Source organism: Vombatus ursinus, unplaced genomic scaffold, assembly GCF_900497805.2.
Source record: "Vombatus ursinus unplaced genomic scaffold, bare-nosed wombat genome assembly UNPS02014812.1, whole genome shotgun sequence".
Lineage (NCBI taxonomy): Eukaryota > Metazoa > Chordata > Mammalia > Diprotodontia > Vombatidae > Vombatus > Vombatus ursinus.
This window is the reverse complement of record NW_020954590.1, coordinates 5,222,690-5,240,891: the sequence shown is the minus strand read 5'-3', so window position 1 is coordinate 5,240,891 and position 18,202 is coordinate 5,222,690. Positions and strand designations below refer to the sequence as shown.

Here is an 18,202-nt window from a genome sequence, read left to right as displayed (position 1 = left end):
AGTTTTTGTGATAGTCCAGATGGGTGGTAATTAAGGCCTGCAAAATGTTCTCAAGGGAGATCCAAGTTTCTTTTCAAGTGAGGAGGTGCTTCATATTACCAACAGGATGTTGGGATAGATATATTCTTCAGCCTCTACTAGTTTTTCTTTTTATTTTAGTTTTCAAAATTCACTTTTATAAGATTTTGAGTTCTAAATTTTTCTCCCTCTCTCCCTCCCTCTTAACATCCTTCACCAAGTCAACAAACAATCTGATGGAGGTTATACATATACAATCACATTAAATATATTTCCATATTAGTCATGTTGTGAAAGAAGAATGAGAACAAAAAGAAAAAAAAACCATGAGAGAGGAAAAAAAACCCCAAAAAGTGAAAATAATATGCTTCAATCTGCATTCAGACTTCATAGTTCTTTCTTTGAATGTGAATAGTATTTTCCATCATGAGTCTTTTGTAATTGTCTTGGATTCCTGTATTGCTGAGTAGAGTTAAGTCTATCATAAAGCTGATCATCACACAGTGTTGCTGTTACTGTATACAATGTTTCCTTGGTTCTGCTCACTTTACTCAGCATCAATTCATGTAAGTCTTTCCAGGTTTTTCTGAAACCTGTCTGTTTATCATTTCTCTAGAGTATTCCATTACATTCATATACTACAACTTGTTCAGCCATTCCACAATTGACGGACAATCCCTCAATTTCAAATTCTTTGCCACCACAAAAAGAACTGCTATAAATATTTTTGTAGATGTGAGTGCTTCACCCTTTTTATGGTCTCTTTGGAATGTTTATGTCTTGTTTATCAAGCTGTTATTTTTCATTATTTTCTTGCATCACTCTTATTTCCCTTTCCAATTTTTCCTCTCTCTTACTTGATTTTCTGAATCCTTTTTGAGCTCTTCCATGGCCTGAGACCAATTCATATTTTTTTTTCTGGAGACTTTGGATGTAGGAGCTTTGACTTTGTTGTCTTCTGAGTATGTGTTTTGATTTTCTTTGTCACCATAGTAACTTTCAATAGTCAGTTTTTCCTTTGTTTGTTAGTGTTCCCAGCCAATTATTTGACTTTTTTAGCTCTTTATTAAAGTAGGGCTCTGCTTCCAGTGTGGAGGGTGTACCGTCCCAAGCTTCAGAGGTTTTGTGCAGCTGTTTTCAGAGATACTTCTAATGACCTGTAAGTTTTCAGTTCTTCCAAGGTGGTATGATCTAAGGAGAGGTGTTTACTACTATCCTGGCCTGTGCTCTGGTCTGTGAAAGACCACAAGCATTCTTTTCTGCCCTGGAACTATGAGGAGGGTCTACCCTCCACTGTGACCACAAGCTCTGGTTTGCTAGTGCTCCTCCTTATCCTGGGCTGCTACCCAGGACTGTGACTTGGGTTTGAGTATGGGCAAAACAACAGAGTACTGCATTTGTGCTAGCAAAAACAAACAAAACAAACAAACAAACATAAAACAAACAAAAAACAAACCAACCCGTAATCTCCTTTTTTTTTGGTTGGTAGCTATTATTTTATTTTCATTTAAAAACATTAATTCTGAGAAGGGATTCATAAGCTTTATCAGGCTGCCAAATCTGAATTCCCTTTCAGCTCTAGTAATATTTAACTAATATATTTACTCATGAACATTAAAAGCATAGTAAAGAGACACAAAATGGGGATAAACTGCAGCATATTGCCAACAATGACTTTGACATCTTATAAAAGATGTTATGGAAACTATGTCTATAAAAGGAGGTAGGCTACTTATGAAGTGAAAGTGAAGGATAACTGGTGGACAACCCATATGGTGTAAAACAACTTTAAACAGACCTACATGAGACCCACAATACATAAGGTAGTGCCCCCTACCCCATGGAGGATTTATGGTGAAGAAACTGTGCTCTTCTCTAATAGAGGGAATACCCACATCAGGGAGAACATAAGCCCACTGAAATAAAATTTTAACATAAATATAGGTACTTATTTATATATGTATATATTTACACATATATACACATATATACACAATATTTGTAGATAAATATTTTAATGTAAGTCCTATATAATTAGGATATTGTATTTCAGATAGGTGCTGCTCAAGTATTTGAAATGTTTTCTTGGTTAAATTTTTGTTTATACCCTCAATAATTTGCTTAATTTAATAATATGCTTTTTTCAGATAGTACCGATAAAAGTCAGCCTAGCCCTGGTTCCAATTGTTACAGAATCTGAACTTTAGTAGGATCTGAATAAGTTCTACCACAGTTAAAAAAAAAACATACCTAGCTAAGCTGCTTCAAAATTTGAGGACCTAACAGCAAACTTTGGCTGTCTGCTCTAGTCAAGTACTCTTTACCCCTTAAACACAATTTAATTGTTTTGTCTTGGTATCTTGCTATTTGCTGTTCCCTATTCCTCCTAATCTATTCCTTCCTCCTAATCTATTCCTTTCCTCAGTCAAACACTTCCAAGTCTGCATCCTCCAGGAATCCTTCCATGATCAGATGTCATCTGACTTCTCAATGCCTTCCCCTAAATACTTACATATTTAATTTTAAATATATCCTTTTTACTCGTTAATCTATAGAAGCATTCTTTGTTGTTTGATGAGTGAATGCTGCCTTGCCAGCTAATGTAGAAGGTCCCTAGAGATACGATAGAGATAATCAGAGATAATTCTTTAGTTTCTTTTGTATTGCTCCCATAGCACCAGGCACAATATTCAATAAACTGGGCTTTTGGAATCCCCTTGAAATTCACTCTCCCTGTTACTCCCCATAACATGACGTAACATGGAAGTCATTATTCTCAGGAAAGACCGAAGAAGCTTTTGGAGGAGAGACACCAGAGAAGGATACCTTTTTCAGACTCAATGTTCATTGTCATAGCAACTGAACCATCCTTCTCATCTGCTTCATCCTCCTCATCTGTCACATTGACATACTGGGCCAACAGGGTAGCTTTCCATTGCTTCTCCTCCTCTGACACCATTTTGGGCTTCACCACAATCTGTGCCAGCTTCTTGATAAGGGTGACAATGGCTTGCACCTCATCTTCTTTTTTTCTTTTTTGTGACAACATTCTCGGTTTCCAACCACTGCTCGACAATTTCCCTGCAGATATCAAGGAATGAGACTTCTTGCAGGAAGGTGGCCAGGATGCCCTGTAGAGCATCCAGCCTGTCCTTCTCATCGTCCTCTTGCAGGATGCCCCAGATGTAAGCACCATGCATGGCCCAATCCACCCTAAGCACCTGCAGTGCCCATCCAGCCACGGCCTGAAGCCACCGTCCCCTTCACCCGAGGCCATGACTCTGCTGGGTGCCATGATCTTAGGGCTGGGATCCTCCCCACCCTGTAATCTCTTTCTAACCAGTTGTTCAACTCCTTTACTGTCTGAGGTCTGAGAGCTTCAGAAGCAACTGATACTGTGGATGGGGCTGCACTGCACTATGCTCCACTATCACCCAAGTGTGACACACCTTTCCTCCTTACCTTCTAAGTGGTCTTTGGTGTCTGTGGGCTGAGAGGTCTCAAAACTGCCACTGCTGCCAGTGATTCAGTTGCCCTGAGGCCTGTTCTGGGTTTGTTGAAGCCCAGTCTGTGATGGTGTGGCCTGAGCTAGAATGCACTCTTCTCTCACACTGGTGCAACAAACCTTTCCTGTCAACCTTCCACATTGACTTGGCCTGGAAATTCATTTCATTTTGTCTTTTTGTTGGTTCTGCTGCTTTAGAATTTGTGTAGAGTAATTTTTAAAGGTATTTGAAGGGGTATGGGGGAGATCCAAACCAGGGGTGTATCAAGCAAAAAAAGAAAACTACAGACCAATATCATTACTAAATATCCATTCAAAAAATTTAAATAAAATTCTGTGAAATATTCTAATGCAATTTATCCAATAATTCATTGATTTTTAACTTGGATTAATACCAAGGATGCAATCAACATAATAACAACCAACATAACACATATTGTTAAAAACAAAAACATACAAAATAATTGTTTATCTCAATAGATGCAGAAAACACCTTTACAAAATTTAACACTGATTTCTGCTAAAAATCCCTACAAAGCATAAGCATAGAGGAATTTTTTAATGTTGTTAAAAATACGTATCCAAAACCAAAACCAAGTATCATAGGCAGTGAAAATCTACTAATTTTTCCCAAAAAAAGTGCCCTCTCTTCCTGATATTATTTGGTATGATTCTAGAAATATAGCAATAAGAGAAAAAAAATCTATTAACAGCATAAAGAGAAGTGAAGAAAAGATAAAATTATTCCTATTTGCTTATACCGAGGGAGTTTACTTATAAAATTCTAAAGAATAAACAAAAAACAAAACGAGACAATACCTTTGGCAAAGGTTCAGGCTACAATATAAATTCACAAAAAAATCAATAGTATTTCAAAATCATACCTAAAAAAAATCCAAGAAGCACTAATAGACACAGAAATCCCATTCAAAATATCTCCAAATTGAACAAAATCTGGGGATAAATCTGTCAAAGCACAAATGATACATGGATTTATTTAATTACAAAGTGCTCCACAAAGAAATAAAGAGTAATTTAAATTACTATAAGAATATTCAATGCTCATCTGTGGGCCATGTCAATGTAATAAAAATAATAATGCTATAAAAGTTAATTTTCTTTTTTAATGTTATACCAATAAAATTACCAAAGAGAAACTTTATAGAATTGGATAAAATAATCACAAAATTCATTTGGAGGAATAAACTTTCTAGGTCAATAGAGATAATGAAAATAAAAAAAGGAATAAGAGTATCATTTCCAGACATCAAACTATATTGTAAAACAATAATTATAAAAAATTATTGAAATGATTAAAAAATAGAAAAAAATACTAATATAATTGCCTAGACAAAAAAGAGTCAGGAATAATGTAAATACTTAGCTAAACATGAAAAAATAAATGTTAGGAATTTCTCAAAAGTATTGAAACTATAACCATATGAAAGAATGTTTCATATCATCAATTAATAAGAAAAATACAAATAAAAACATGAGGCTTTACATCACATCTAGCATATTGACAAAGATGACTAAAGACTGGCATAATCATTGTTGGATGGGTTGCAGAAAGAGGGAAAGTAATGCACCATTGATAAAGCTGTGAATTCATACAATCATTCTTGAAAACAGTTTTGGAATTATGAAATTAAAGTGGCTAAAATGTTCATACCTTTTAACCTGAAGAGCTCATTGATAAGCATAACCTACCAATTGATGAAAAGAAATGCTCCACATATAACAATATACTTTAGCGGCATTTTCATGGTATCAAAGAATGGAAAATGAAGTAGAAATTCATGATGGGAGAATAAATTGTGCTAGGTAAACACAATGAAATATTATTGTGTTGTAAGAAACCATAAACATTATAAATACAGGGAAGCACGAAATGACTTACAGAAACTGATGCAAAACAAAGTAAGCAGAGTCAGGGAAACAAGAATGCAATTATGTCTAAAATGCAAATAGAACAAACAAAAGCCATGAAACAATTGAAAATTACTTTTAAAAAAAATTTAAAAATCAGCTTGACCAGCCCCAAAGAAAAGATATGAGAATACTACTCTCCCCATCCTTTGCAAATGTAAGGCTTCTATGAATGTGGAACGTTAAGTACAATATAAGAATTGTTTTAAAATTATTTATCAGTTTGGGTGAATTTTTTCTCTTCTTTCTCTTTTTTCATGTACACTTTTTTATTATAAGGGAAGTCCTTATAGGATGGAGAAAGATAAGTTATGCGGAATAAATGTAAGTGATATAAAGACAAAAGGTATCAATAATATCTATTTAAAATAAAGTTAGAAGGTAGAAAGAATATTAATCAAAAACTCAATTATGTAGAGGTAGTTATTTTTTTCTAAATAAGACAAAGTTGCCAACAGAACACAAAAAGTAATTAAAATATAGATTAGAATGAAGAGAGACTTAAGTAAGGGGATTTTAGTTAGAAGGCTATTGCAATATTCCAGGGGACAGGTGATGAGGGTCTGAGCTAGAGTGGAAACCTTATGAGTGGAGAGAAGGTGATACAAATGAGATATTATAAATGTAGAAATAACAAGATTTTACACCATATAAGCTATATGGACTCTTAAATGGAGACTTCTGAAAAGGAGAGGTTTTGGGTACAATATAACAAGTTTTGGACATATTGATTTTAAAATGGTGAAATCCATGTCTAAAAGATGTATAAGAGGCAGCTGGTGATATGTGACTCTGCTCAGGAAAGAGACAAGTGCTAAATATGTATTTCTGAGAATCATTTGAATAAAGATGATCATGTAATCCATGTGAGCTCATGAGATCAACAAGGGAGATAGTATAGAATAGATTAAAAAGAGATAGGGCCCAAGACAGAGCCTTGGGGCAGGGTGTACCATGAGTGAAATTTCAGCAAAGGGGACTAAGAAGAAACAGTAGAACTAGGAGAACCAGGATAGAGCAACATTGTGAAAAAAATGGAAAAGAGAAAGTATCTAGAAGGTAATAATATCTCAAATGCTTCAGAGATCAATATCAAGAAATAGACTTTACATTTGACAATTTAGAGTTTATTGGTGGAGAATTCAGTTTTAGTTGAACAATAAGGTTAGAAGCCAAATAGGTGAGGGCTTAGAATCAAGTAAGAGGAGAGGAAGTGGAGGCATTAAGCCTAGGCAACTTTCTCAAAGAGTTTGTCTATAAAGGGGAGGAGAGATATAGAAAAATAATTAGGTGAGATATTAGGATCCCATGAAGATTTTTAAGTATGAGGAAAATATATACACACATGTACTATATATACGTTCATACATACATACATATTTATAAATACATATACATCTGAGACCAGAGTGAAAAAAGGAAATAGTGGAGGAAGTTATTTGAGATGAGGGAGAGAGGAGAAGAGAGTTTTCTGTAAATCATTTCAAATTTTTTTAGTATAGTATGTGACAAGATCCTTACTATTAGGAAGGAGGTGAGAGAAAATGGGAAATTGGCATGAAAAGGTGAGGAATGATGAAGTTTGGAATGGCCAATGTGGTGAGTAGAATGGAGACTCAAAATAAAAGAGAATATTTGTCTTGCTAAGGGCCCAGTTGATGTACATTTCTAGTGCACCCAGTCAAAATTGTTTCCTTATTTCCTCTTCTTCAATTTAGCAATACAGCAATAGAAGAAAAAAAAAACAGATTATGGGAATAATACAGGGTTAAGGTTTGGTATAATATAAATCAGTGATAGGACAAGGAGGCAAGGGATTCAAGAGAAGAAGATTGCAAAGAGTTGAATTGATACACCATGGGGTTGAGTTAGGGAAGAGAGAAGAGTTGTAGCCCATGCAGCAATTATGGTCTGTGTGAGAATTGAGAAGAGGAAAAAATGGAAGTCACAGTAAGGACGAAAATTAGAGTTAGAGGTGATAATAAGTAGGGAAAGATGGAATCCCAAAAGATAATGATCAAAGTAATGTCAGAGTTTGAGAATAAGTAAATATGAAATTTGTGTGTGCTAGTGAGATCAAGAATATGATCATCTCTGTTTATAGTTAAGGCAGGAGTAGGTTATGGGAATTAAAATGGATAAAGAACTAGGAAGTTCTGTTATTTGTGGAAATATCATTATGCATACTGAAGTCACCTAGTATAAAAGCAGGAGAAGAGAAAGAAAGACTATGAGCCACCTCCTCCAGGAAACTGGTGAAGGTCTTCTATATCTCTCAATGTGAACTCTCTCTCTCTCTCTCTCTCTTCCTCTCGCTCACTGTCTCTGTCTGTCTCTCTTTGAACTTTTTGTGATATTTTGCTTAGTCCATTCTTTTGTATTTATCACAATCTCCTGGAAATTTTGGGGGGCTCCTTTCCTTCCAACTAGTTAAATTCTATACAAATGAGCTTGAGCTGAAATGCAAAATTACATATCCTGCAAAACTAAACCTATTCACCAATAAAAAAAAAGTCAATGTCTAACAAAAGGAAATATACTTTTTCATTCCTTCAAAACCAAAACCTGAAAACCCTTGTTTAACAGGTAATTTTACTTGCAAACAACTGAAACAACAGAAAAAGAGGAAAGGCAAATACATACATTTATATAGAAAATGTTAAATAATGAAATCAATTTTCTATTTATAAGCTTACATTTATAAGTTCTTTAGCTTTTCAGAAGGTATTTTTCTACTCCATTTTGTGATTTCTTGTGACTGTGGAATAATCTTGTCACTCAAATTTCCTTTGTGTTTGAAGAACTTTTCTTGGCCATTTAAATCTTTTAAAGATTTTCATTTAAATTGATAAATTTAACTGATATGCATATATATATGTGTATATATATATATATAATACACACATATATCTATATCAACATAGATATAGTAATTGTTTTGGGATTTGAAGCCTGTTTTTTTTTTCATAGTAGTCATTTCTGGATGTTCAATATTTGTTTTCTGTATTCAGAAGTTCTGGACTGTTTTTCTTTCAAATTACATCCTGATTATAACATTTAGGCTTTCGAACTCATGTTCTTCTTGGAAACTTATGATCTTTCATTCATCTATGTGAATCCCGTCTTCAAGGTCAGTTGTTTTGTCTTCTATAGAAATCATGTGTTCTTTAAATGCTATTGACTTTTACTTCTCTTCTACAAACTTTCCTCCATTTCAGTATATTTGTGTTTCAGATCTTTTCATGTCACACTTTTATAGAGATATTTTACATTGTGGATTAAATTTTTTTATATATTTAAATTATGCATTGAGCACTTTATTTTCTGACCTCTTTTTGTTCCTTCCTTCTTTTATGAATTTTACTCTGCTTTTAATTTCATTGTGGGCTTTCTTTTTTTTTATGATCACTAGGAAGTTCACAAGATTCTGTCTGTCAGCAGACATTACTAGTTCACTTTCTTTCATAATATTTTAAAGAGAACCTTGAGTTCTCTTTGAGGTTTTATATATGCTTCTTTTTGTTTTAAGGATACTGTCTGTTGATTTGTCATCTTATACATTGATGTTTTATCAGATATTTCTCTGGGTATCTGGTATTATTAGTGTGTGTGAGTGTGTGTGTATGTGTGTGTGTGTGTGTGTGTGTGTACACATATATACACATACATATTGTATTTCCTCATCACTCCCTTCTTGCTCTTTTCCACTTTGTCAGTGACCCTAAACTGGGCTGCAAAACTGTATCTCCCTCCTCACATTGGGGCACATAAAGTTTGCTAGTTAAAGCCTCCACCTCAAGTAGCTTCTGGGGTAGAAGAATGACCCTAGTTGGGTTTCAGTCTCCTTTCCTTCAGGCCCAACATAACCATCCATGCTAGTATCTGGCCCAAAGAAACCTTTATCAAACCCTCTTAATTCTAGTATCTCTCCTCTGCTGATTACCTCTAATTTATCCTCCATCTTGTTTGGACACAGCTGTTTGCATGTTGTCTAGCCACATTAGACTTTAAGTTCCTTGAGAGCAAGGACTGTGTATATGGATTAATAGGCCCCTTAAAACAAATATGTGCCCTCTTATGAGTCATCTCTGAAGGTTGGAAACCTTTGTCTAAATTATTGGTAGATCTGGAAATGGTTCAATAACTGGACCCAAAGAGTAATCATTAATGGACCAACATTGACTTAGAGGAGACTCTCTAGTGAAATATCCCAGGGGACATACTCTTGGTTTTATTTTATGTAATATTTTTATCAATAGCGTAATGTAGCAAGGCCATCTGAATTGCAACTGCTACAATTAATTCCATAATATCTGGATTGTGGTTGCTAAGACCCTTCCTAAGTAGTGTGCTTGAGTGGACAGAGGGCTTGGTTTGTTGTCAGACAAGTTGATTTCAAATTCCAACTCTTCTACTTCTGACTGTGTGACATTAGGCAAATTACTTCAACTATATTGCTTCATTTCCCTAGTTTGCAAAATAAGAGAGTTGGACTGGATGACCACAAAGATTCCTACTAATGTGACATCTGTGATCCAATGTTAATTATTTAGAATTTTTGTAAATACAAGTGACATCTTACCTTCATAAACATAAGTGAATTGACATTGTGTTCTTGAGAATATACACATATATACAAAGACATATGTATATAATGAGCTATACTATGGTTAAAATAGTATGCATTAAAAGAAGAACAATGCCCAGAATGATGGAGATGACACTCCTGCTGTCTTATACTAAGGCCTGGTCAAAGCAACATATTTTAAAAGGAGCATTTACAAAGTAGATAGCATTGAAAGTTATATAAGAAAGGAAGCTAATGAGACTCAAGACCATGTCATAAGGGGATCTATTGAAGAAATGGTATAAATGTTGGTCTGAAAGTAAGTATTTAGAAGACGTAATAGCTATCTTCAACTTTTTGAATCATGTTGCCTTTACTATGAACATTATCATCACCTCCTCCTTCCTAGAAACTTGGATTGAGCCCCTGGTACTTACTTAGGCCCTGATCCATGAACTTTTGCCTTCTTTTAGCCTGATTCAGGGCACTACTTCACCACCTAGTCACCTCCAACCTGTAACAACCTCCCCCCCTTATTTTGAACTTACCTTTACATGTCATCATCTCTCATTAGAATGTAAACTCTTTGAGGGCAGGGACTGTCTTCCCCAATGCTTAATCTAGTACCTGGCACATAATAAGTACTTTACCAATCTTTCCATCTATATAAAAGTGGAATTAAATCCACTATTTTAGGTTTCAAAGTGCGTAACTAAGAGCAATGTAAGAAGTCACAAAAAAAAAAGATTTAAGTTTAAGTTCAAAAAAATTGTTATCATTTAGATCTGTGCAGATGGTCAATGGGGTGCAATGGGTCTCAGGAAGTCATACTTTCTTCCTCATAGAGGTTTTTAAAATGCTTATTGGAGACATTGTGTCTGTTTGAGACAGCTCAGGACTAGAAAGTAGTAAATAAAGGTTGAAATACTACTTATGAAAAAAATCTTAAAAAGCTGGGAAATATTCAGCCTAGGGGGTTTTATTTTTAAAGGAGGGAAAACATAACTTACTAAAAATGTGAAAACAATGTTCTAAAATAACTTGAATAATTTTTTGGATACATTTTTGAGTACAGAAGGCACAAACCACACATTTGAAAAAAAAATTCTTTTGTTTTTACTGAAAAATGTGTTATTGCTCTAATTAGTAATTTAATATGTATATTTGTTTATAGGACTATTAAGTAAATAATCAGATGATTTTCATTAATTATAGACCTAAAAACAAAATAAATACATTATACCAAATGAATGTATTTAAATAATAATTTCAAAATATTTTAAATTTAACTTCTGACGTGTTTTAAGTCATTAGTATCATACGCATATATAAACATGCATATACATATACACGCATATACATATACATATACACATATATATTTATACAAGCACATATATATACATACACCCACAAACATACATTATATATACACATATATATTATATATATGTCTCTGTGTGTGTTGACAAGCAGTAAATGAGGCAGTTAGGTGGCACAGTGGATAGGGCACCTGCCCTGTAGTCAGGAGGACCTGAATTCAAATCCGGCCTTACACACTTGATGCTTACTAGCCGTGTGACCCTGGATTAGTCACTTAACTTCATGGCCTAGCCAAAAAAAAAAAGAAAAAAAAGAAAAGCAGTAAACAATTCTACTTTATAGGACGTAGCAGACAGAATAAAAAGATTCCAGGAATTCAATCATATGCTCAAGTTGAAAGAGGACTAGACTTGAGAGAGTTTGGAGATGAGTTCAAGTCCTTGGCTCTGATGTTTAATAATTATGTGATAGTGGAAAAGTCACTTAATGACTCTAATTTTATTTCTCATCTATGAAATGGGTCTAAAAATATTAATATTACCAACCTTAGAAGTTTGTTGTAAAGAAAGCAGTTTGGAGATTGTAAAGTCCCATATAAATTTGATTGATTTATTTGCATGCTACCTATTATAACTATGCATGTTCAATATATTTATACTCAAAAATATGCAAGAATCTTCTTCTAATCTCTTTCATTTATATATACTCATATGTAGCTACACACATATGGGTAGAAAGGTGTATATTGCATACGTACATATAAAGAGACCCATATGTATTTATTCACATGTATGTGTGTATTTCTTACTCTGGCAAAATCACATGTATTCCCTGTATATGTTTATATATATATATATATATATACACACACTTATATATATATACTTATATATTATATATACACACACACACATATATGTGTGTGTATACATGCACATATGCATTTGTGTACAGGTATACAATATATACATACATATAGAGAGAGACAGAGAGAGATTCATAAATACTGACATATATACATATACCTTCATTTGTAATAATGCATATATGCATTTATATATACAAGTATATTACACATCTGAGCATATATATGTATACTTTTATTTCTGAATATACACATGGATATATTACATACATATATATGATATACATAAGTATATATATATACACTTACTTATCTTCCTATCCATCCATTCATCTATCTATCTATTTATCTAGCTGTCTATCTGACTATTCATCCATCCATCTACCCATCCATCCATCTTTTTTCTATCTATCTATCTATCTCTGTCAAAATCTTCCATTTTGGGAAACTCCAATGTAGAAACTCCCTCATCAATTCATTCATTAATTCATTGAACAAATATTTCTTAAATATCTCCTCTATGTCCAGCACTTTGCTAAAACAAAATAGTCCCTCCTTCCTGTATCTTATGTTTTCCTGGGAACAAACAATATAGTCAGATAAATAAATGCAAACTATGCAAAGTCATCTCAGTGGGGGTGGGGAAAGAAAATAATAGTTGGGATTATCAGAAAAGTGTATTGTGGGAGGTAGCTCTTGGTCTTATTCTTGAAGGAAGACTGTATAAATTAACAAGTTCACATTTTATAGTCTTTGAGAGTTTCCTGGGCCACTGAGAGACTTTCCCAAGGTCAAAGAATTACTATGTTTCAGATGGAGGAAATGAAAAAGGCCTATCCTCAGTCAACTCTGCAATGCTGAGTGAGTCCAAATATGATGACACCAAGGGTAGATTCTATAGGAAGAGTGAACTCAGCTAGACACCTTGGGCACCTTTCTCTCTTTTCCATTTGTTCTTTTCTGATTTTAAGAAAATGATTCCCCAGAGATATATCCCAAGGTCCTTGTGAGTTCAAAGGGCCTGGAGGTTCCACAAGATGTTAGCCTGAGTCTATTCTAAAACAAGAGTCAGTCAGCAAGTATGAGGACAACTAGAACCTACTTGATCCTTGCTTGTTCACATGGTCCCAAGGTGGAAGACAAACTGAAACTCCATGAACTCTTTTTGTTAATTAATTTTTTTAGCTCAAACACATTCTGATTCTTAACAAGCCTCTTTTTTTTTTAAAGGCAATTGGGGTTAAGTGACGTGCCCAGGGTCACACAGTTAGCAAGTGTCAAGTGTTTGGTCTGAGGCCGGATTTGAACTCAGGTCCTTCTGACTTCAGGGCCAGTGCTCTATCCACTGTACCACCTAGCTGCCCCTCCATGAACTCTTAAACTCTCTACACTCTAAACTTAAAATCTAGATTGGAACTGAACTGAACTGACATCTCCTTTCTCCCAGAAACCTCCAAAAACACACCATAATCCAAAATGTCACCAACTAGTAGAGTCTGGGATAATGTTTCTTGAGCATTTCTCATCTCTACAGAAATGTAGGTGTTACAATGATATAACAGCATAACATATTATAACAATATAATGCAAAACATGTCACCAACTGATGTTGCTAGAAGAATACAGTATCCTATTTCCTATGTTCTACCACATACATACATGTACATGTGTATATATATGTGTGTCTGAGTGTGTGTATTTTGCATGCATATCTCTTTTTTCTCTTACTTTCTCTCAATAATTCCATTAATTTCTCACAAGATCAGACTCAAACAATATTCTGGAGTATATAAGACATCTCTATGCCTCCTATTGTTCTCCCTTTCTGATCTTTATGGTTTCTCCTTCTTGATGCAAATATCAAGTCATCTTCTGCTCCTTCAGTTTTCCAATCTAAAGTAGCTTGTTAATAAAAATGTATCTGATATTAGTTACATATCTTAGCATGAATTTTATTTTTATTATCTATTTTATTTATTTATAATTTTATTACCTATTCCAAGATGTTTTGCATTTTTAGGTTTGTCTATAAGGATTGAATGAAATGTTTGTGTCCTGTTAAAGTATATTAGGCACCAAGGCTCCTCTTGGTGGAAGCATTTTTTTCCTTGGAAACTGGAAGATTTTCTTATACCACAAATACACTTCACCTATGCCTGAGATACCCAGATTTTTCTTATGAAGCTTTAGTACTTGAAAGAGTGATAGAATATACAGATTTAAGAGGGCATAGTACAATAACAAGAGCACTGGATTTGTGGTCAAAAGAACATAGTCAAATTCTTTCTGACACTGATAGGTGTATGAAGTATTGAGTAGACACTAAAGGAATTATAGTGTTGAAAAGGACCTCCAAAGCCATTCAACCCAATAAGAACATGATGAGGAATTTCAACTACAATATATCTTACAAATGGTAATAGAGCCTATGTTTGTAGTCATCCTTAGTGAGGAAGAACACAATTTTTGGCCGCTATGTGGCAGAACAGATAGAGTACTGGGGTTGTTATCAGGAAAAACTGAGTTTGCATTCCACCTCAGACACTTAGTAGCTGTATGACCCCGATAAAGTCAATGAACCTCTGTTTGCCTCAATTTCCTTAACTGTAAAATGAGGACAATACTAACACTTACCTCCCAAAGTTACTGTGAGGATGAAAATGAAATAATATTTTTTTAACAAGCTTAGCACAGTACCTGGCACATAGCAGGTCCTATATAAATGGAAGCTTATAATCATCATCATCATCACCACCACCACCACCACCACCACCACCATCATCATCATCATCATCCTTTCCCAAGACCAATCATTGTAAATTCAGATAACTTTATTTCTGAAATAGTTTTTCCTGACTTCATGCTTAAATTTGTCTCTTCTCAACTTCTATCCTATGCTCTACTGTGGTTTTTGCCCACTCATTACAAGTCTAATCCTTTTCCAATATGAAGCCCTTAAAATATTTGAAAACATCCATGTGTCTCATAAATTTTCTTTTCTCTAGACTAAACACTTCTTCCTTCTGTTGATCCTAATATGCCATAATATTGTGCCACTAATAATATTGGTTACCCTCTTTTGAATATTTTCCAGCTTATAAATGCTCCACCAAAAATGTGGTGCCAAGAACAGAATACATTACACTAGATGTTGTTTGACCAGGGTGGAAAACAGTAGAACCATTACTTTTCTAGTGCTTGATACTTTGTCTCTTTTAACATAATTTAAGTTGGAATACCATTGGAGGAAGTCATACAACATTATTGATTCCTTTTGAGCTTGAAGTCCATGAAAAACCCAAGGTTATTTTTCTGTTTGTTTTGATTTGTTTTCCCAGAAGAACTGCTTTTTATCCATGGTTCCCACACCTTGTAATTCTGAAGTTAATTTGGGAACCCAAGTGTAAGGTTATATATATATATATAAACTTATTAGATTTCATCCTACTTGATTTGGCTCATTTTTTGACCATGTTAATATCTTTTTTGGATACTGACTGGGTCATCCAGTGTGTTAGCACTGAAACTTTTATGAGCATGCCATCTATCCTTTTGTCAAATCATTTATAAAAATGGTAAATGACACAAAGCTAGGCATAGACCTTTGGAGTACTCCACTACAAATCTCTCTCCAATTTGGCATCAATCCATTAATGATAACATTTTGGGTCCAGTTATTCCACCAGTTCTGAATCCACCTATAGCATAATCATTCTATTGTCTCTCTTGTATCTCTTCATATCTTCAACAAGAATAACATGAGAAATTTTAGCAAATGAATTTCTAAATTCTAGGTAAAGTAAATCCATAACAGTTCTTTTGATTTAGGCTAATAATCTTGTTAAAAAAGAAAATGAGGATATTGTGATATAATCTGTTCTTGGTAAAGCCACGTCGGTTTGTTGTCATCACTTACCTCCTCATCTAGATGTTTACTATCTCTTTAATAGATTCTGGTGTAACAAGGGACTGACATGTCCCATGTGCTTATGAGTTTACACAAAGTGCTCAACTGATACAAACCCCATGTAGACCTTGGAGCAAGTACACATGTTCAGTTGCCCTTTCTGATCTGCTAACTTCATGATGAAAAGAATTATCTTCAATTGGCTGTGTGTCTCTAATCTAGGACAGATTCAAAAGGCAGTTTTCATCCAGAACCAGTCTCTTCTCTTGGCCTGACTTATTTCCTGACTCATAGCATTCTGGTGGTAGAAGAGAGGCAATGTTATATGGAGAGAAACATTGAGTCCTTCCCAAAGAGTGTGCTGAAGCCAACTCATTATTAAATTTTTTTTTTAGTGTTAACATTTACATTTCAACCACAATCTTCCACTGGATCCTGCGAAAAATCTCAGGACCCAACATCCAAGTGTGTTGGGAATAGTAGTATTCCCCAAACCCCTGGTTCTATTTCAATTTAGCCCCCATAACCATCATTGAAAGGAGAAATCCTTATTGGAGATAATGACCTCCAAACTATGTACAGTTACCAAAACCTGCAATTTCTCAAGAACCATAGCCACAGAAGATCCTGAAAATAAATTTCTCATCCCCTAAGTTGTTTTTTCACTGTCAAATGTTTCAAAATTAGAAACACAGAGAGAATTGTCAATGGAAATAGCATTAAAAAGGTGCATTACCATCCGCATTGCCATTAAATTCTAACACACTGAGTCTTTCCAAATGTCTTGCATCATATATGTTGTCTCCCTCATTAGAATAAGAGTTCTTTGAGAAGGGGGTATTTGTATCCCCAGTGTTCACCACAGTGTTTTTTACAAAGTGAGCACTTAAAAAATGATTTTTTATCTATGCTTGCATTCGTGCATTCATGTATGATTCAGTTTCTTCAGCATAATTTCTATTCTTTGGTTATTGGACAAATATCTTGCATTTAGCCAATACTGTAGCTAACATTAATAGATAATCTAAGAACTATGTGTGTGTGTGTGCGTGTGTATTTAACAATTCCTGCCCCCCTTTTCCACCACTCTTTCAATATCTCTACTGAAAGTAGAAGAGAGGAATAATGTTCTGAAGACAATTTGGTATTCTTTGTTTCATGGGGTTTCATGGTCAGATAATATATTATCAAGTGGCCAAATGGCTAATGATGAACCAATCCATCCTTAGGTGGGCTTGTACTTGGAAAACATATATGGTCTCTTTCTAAGCCTTTCCCGCATGGCAGCATATTCCACAGTTGTTTTCTGCAAGCGTGGCATTGGAGAATATAGGGTTACTTCCATGACATCATGAGGCATCAAAGTAGGAATTTATGTAGACTAATGGAAAATAGCAGAAAAAGAAGAGTTGAGGGGCTCTGCATTCTCTTTGTCATTCATTATTATTATCCCACCAACACCAAAAATGGTTATCCCTTTTAAAATATATTCCTCTTTTCCACAATATAGCTATAAACCAACAAACAAACTTTTTGATATTGTCAGCATTCCTGTCTGTCCTCAGTTTATTCTGCATTCTAGCACTCCCGACATTACAATTATAGCACAATGCTCTGTTTTTGTATTTATCCTCTGCTACTTGTCCTTGCTTTCATGTCTATTTAAAATGAGCTGGTCAATGAGTTGTTTATTTATATTGGTTGGCACAGACTTCTATTCAGAATTTTTCTTCTTCTGATTTCAGGATTTCGTTTTTGAGAACTTCTCTTAACTTCTAGGCTAAACTGTCTTGCAAAATATCAAAAAGGCTTTGTAAAATGCTTTGCTAATATCTTAATAAAGTATATTTGTGTTATTTCCCTGATGATGTCTAGTCACCATATCCTAAAAAATTAAGTAGATTAATCTTGTATGACATGTTAAAGATGAAGTTACATTTTGTATGATCATTGTTTCACTTTCTACTTGTTCATTGACTATCCTTTTAATAATCTACCTATTCTACCTCTACTTTCTTTGAACCTGTGGAAATCTCTGTTCCCCAAATCTAGAGCTCATTGCAAATTATACCCAGTAACTTTCCTCCT

General features: G+C 34.4%; 1 pseudogene; it reads right to left on the bottom strand.

Annotated features, from left to right (window-relative positions):
• Positions 1 to 2,794: 2,794 nt before the first annotated feature.
• Positions 2,795 to 16,859, bottom strand: LOC114053821 (annotated as a pseudogene).
• Positions 16,860 to 18,202: the final 1,343 nt, after the last annotated feature.